This window comes from Papio anubis, chromosome 19 (genome assembly GCF_008728515.1).
Source record: "Papio anubis isolate 15944 chromosome 19, Panubis1.0, whole genome shotgun sequence".
Lineage (NCBI taxonomy): Eukaryota > Metazoa > Chordata > Mammalia > Primates > Cercopithecidae > Papio > Papio anubis.
In genome coordinates this window covers 39225108-39229511 of record NC_044994.1, presented here as the reverse complement: position 1 = coordinate 39229511, position 4404 = coordinate 39225108, and positions in this window count along the sequence as shown.

The following is a 4404-nucleotide window of genomic DNA, read 5'->3' as shown; positions in this document are numbered from 1 at the left end:
ACTCAGGGGTCAGGGACCCACTTGAGCAGGCAGTCTGTCCGTTATCAGATCTCAACCTCCATGCTGGGAGATCCATTGCTCTCTTCAAAGCTGTCAGACAGAGTCATTAACATCTGCAGAGGTTTCTGCTGCTTTTTATTAACTATGCCCTGTCCCCAGAGGTGGAGTCTACAGAGACAGGCCGGCCTCCTTGAGCTGTGGTGGGTTCCACCCAGTTTGAGGTTCCCTGCGGCTTTATTTACCTACTTAAGCCTCAGCAATGGCAGGTGCCCCTCCCCTAGCCTCGCTGCCACCTTGCAGTTAGATCTCAGTCTGCTGTGCTAGCAATGAGGGAGGCTCCGTGGGGGTGGGACCCTCCAGGCCAGGTGTGGGATATTATCTCCTGGTGTGCCGTTTGCTAAGACCCTTGGTAAAGTGCAGTATTAGGGTGGGAGTTACCCGATTTTCCAGGTGTTGTGTGTCTCCGTTTCCCTTGGCTAGGAAAAGGGATTCCCTTCCCCCTTGCACTTCCCAGGTGAGGGGATGCCTTGCCCTGCTTCAGCTCTTGCTGGTCGGGCTGCACCAGCTGACCAGCACCAATTGTCAGGCACTCCCCAGTGAGATGAACCCAGTACCTCAGTTGAAAATGCAGAAATCCACCCGTCTTCTGTGTCACTCACACTGGGAGCTGGAGGCTGGAGCTGTTCCTATTCGACCATCTTGCTCCCAACCCTATCTTTATTTGTCTTTCTCTACCTTACTTGCAGTTAGGGCTAGATTTTGGAGATAGTGTTTGTGCACATCTGTGGGAAATAATGCAACTTTTCTTCCCTGTAGGCACAAACTAGTTGTCCTATTTAGGCTTAATATTTTCTTGGGAGTTTAAGTATTCTTTTCTTTTGGCCAGTGTCTTTTCCAGCAGTAGCAACTTAGGGCCTTCCAAAGTCCTTTCTGGGACTTAATGTGGTGCTTTTCCCTTTTAGGGTATTCCGTGAAGTTCAGGAAGTGATTACTTTGCATACTTGCTCTGAAATAACATCTAAAATTCAACGTGTTCTAACTCAGCCTTTTATTAATGCTGTCAAAGATAAAGCCAGATACTACTTAAACTGGTAAGGACATATTTTAATTAGTAATATACTATTGCAATAGGAAAGAGGTTCTAGCATGAACTGACCTCAGCTTCAATTTGTTCACAGGTGGCAGGGCTGAGTAGCTTGGTACCACAAGCATGTGCCACCACTCCTGGGCTCAAGCAATCCTCTCACCTGGGCCTCCCAAAGTGCTGGGATTACATGTGTGAGCTTGGCTGACAGAGCGTTTCAAAGGGAGAATGAAGGAGTAGGGAGGAGGATGAGTGGTGTCTCAGGGAAGTTAAACTTCCAGGATATAAAGCAGGGGAAAAAAATGAAAAGCTGGCTTAGCCTCCCAGGCGACATATTCCTCCCATGCTGGATGCTTCCTACCATTGAACACTGGACTCCAAGTTCTTCAACTTTGGGACTTGGACTGGTTTCCTTGCTCCTCAGCTTGCAGACGGCCTATTGCGGGACCTTGTGTGAGTTGATATCCTATAAACAACAAAGGATTGGTGGGTGCAGTTAGGCCAGCTGTGTCTGTTGACTGCCTTCCCGTAGAGACTGGGAGACAGAGGTTCTTAACCTTCCTGATGATTGATTACGTTTTAAAGGAATGGCTTTCAGGTCCTCGAGAAAGATGCTCCTGAGTTGTAGGAGAAACATGTACATCTCAAAGGGACAGGAGAAGGATTCACAATTGTAAGCCCTCCTGAGTAAATGCTCTAAGAAAGGAAGGTTGGGGCCCATTGTAAGATGTTGGCTAAAACAAACAGTAAATTTTTTGGCAGCCTGAAGCTTTTTCAGTCAAGTAGCAACAGTAGCAACTGAATGCAACAGTGAGCTGTTAGAAACTATGTCAGTATTCAGCGGAACACACTGGCTAATGCCTGTAATCCCAGCAGGGGCCTGGTGGCAGCTCATGCCTGTAATCCCAGCACTATGGGAGGCTGAGGTGGACAGATCACGAAGTCAGGAGATCCAGACCATCCTGGCTAACACGGTGAAACCCTGTCTCTACTAAAAATACAAAAAATTAGCTGGGCGTGGTGGCATGCACCTGTAGTCCCAGCTACTTGGGAGGCTGAGGCCGAAGAATCGCTTGAACCCAGGAGGTGGAGATTGTAGTGAGCTGAGATGGAGCCACTGCCACTGCACTACAGCCTGGGCAGCAGAGCAAGACTTCGTCTCAAAATAAATAAATAAATACAATTAAAAAAAGAAACTCTGTTAGTATTCAAGTGTTTTAGTGTTGGGGTAAAGGAGATACACAATATGCATATCATTTGTGTTGAGAATCTGTAGTGTTTTTTGTTTTGTTTAGTTTTGTTTTTTAGACAGGGTCTCGTTTTGTCACCCAAGCTGGAGTGCAGTGGCTCAATCTCAGCTCACTGCAACCTCCATCATCTGGGTGCAAGTGATCCTCCCACCTCAGCCTCCCTAGTAACTGGGACCACAGGTGTACATCACTAAGCCCAGGCATTTTTTTTTTTTTTTTGGTATTTTTGGTAGAGACAGGATCTGCCATGTTGCCCAGGCTGAGAATCTGTAGTTTTTAAGAGGCCAGTACTGAGGTGTGGTCAAGAAGAGGGCTCAGCCTGGCGGTATGACACATTCCTGTAATACAGTGTATTAGTCAGGGTTCTCTAGAGGAACAGAACTAATAGGGGATATATATACACAGGGGGAGTTTATTGGGTAGTATTAACTCACATGATCACAAGGTCCCACAAAAGGCCATCTACAAGCTGAGGAGCAAGGAAGCCAATCTGAGTCCCAAAGCTGAAGAACTTGAAGTTCAATGTTCAAGGGTAGGAAGCATCCAGCATGGGAGAAAGATGTAGGCTGGGAGGCTGAGCCAGTCTACCCTTTTCATGGTTTTTTGCCTACTTTATATTCTGGCCACTCCAGCAGCTGATTAGATGGTGCCCACTTGGATTAAGGGTGGAGCTGCCTTTCCCAGCCCACTGACTCAAATATTAATCTGCTTTGGCAACACCCTCACAGACACACCCAGGATCAGTACTTTGCATCCTTCAATCCGACCAAGTTGACACTCAGTCTTAACCACCATATACAGCTAAGTAGGAGCCTGAGGCAGGAGGGCTGCTTGAGTCAGGAGTTGAAGGCTGCATTGAGCTATGATGGTGCCACTGCACTCCAGCCTGGGCAACACAGCAAGACCCTGTTTCTCAAAAAAAAAAAAAAAAAAAAAAAGAAGAGGCTCAGAGGATCTAGGTTGGAGTTTGGTCAAGGAGGGGATGTTTCTCACTGAGTAATTTTAAAAGTTACTTTGTTTTAATATTCTGAAATCTGAAATGGGAATATTAATATATCCTACATTTCCTAGAAGCATCAAGTGCAGTGCTGAGCAATAGAAATATAATGCAAGCCTCACATGTCATTTACAATATCTTCATAGCCACATTAAATAATTAAAAATAAACAAGAAATATTAATGTTAGTAATATATTGTATTTACCCCAATATATTCAAAATATTTTCTTTCTTTTCATCTTTCTTTCTTTCTTTATTTCCCCTCCCTCACTCCCTTCCTTCCTTCTTTTTTGAGACAAAGTCTTGCTCTGTCACCCAGGCTGGAGTGCAGTGGCATGATCTCAGCTCACTGCAGTTTCCACCTCCCTGTTCAAGCGATTCTCCTGTCTCAGCCTCCTGAGTAGCTGGGATTACAGGCGCCCACCACCACACCCGGCTAATTTTTGTATTTTCAGTAGAGACAGGGTTTCGCCATGTTGGCCAGACTGGTCTCGAACTCTTGACTTCAGGTGATTTGCCCGCCTCGGCCTCCCAAAGTGCTGGAATTACAGGCGTGAGCCACGGCGCCCGACCTCAAAATATTTTCATTTCAACATGTTATCAACATTTAAAAATTATTGGGAGGCCGAGGCGGGTGGATCACGACGTCAGGAGATCGAGACCATCCTGGCTAACACGGTGAAACCCTGTCTCTACTAAAAATAAAAAAAAAATTAGCCGGGCGTGGTGGCGGGCGCCTGTAGTCCCAGCTACTCGGGTAGCTGAGGCAGGAGAATGGCTTGAACCCGGGAGGCGGAGCTCGCAGTGAGCCGAGATCGCGCCACTGCACTCCAGCCTGGTCGACAGAGCCAGACTCCATCTCAAAAAAAAAAAAAAATTATTGGGATATTCTTCATCCTTGTTCCAGTTCCAAGTGTCTGAAAGCCGGTGTGTATTTTGCACCTGCAGCACTGGCCATACCAGAGCATTGATTGCACATCACCGCTCTAGACAAGCGGCAGGACTTGCAGACTTCAGCGAGGGGCGGTTCTTAACCGGATGGGGGCGGGGCTTCCCGGAGAGTTCGTCTTGG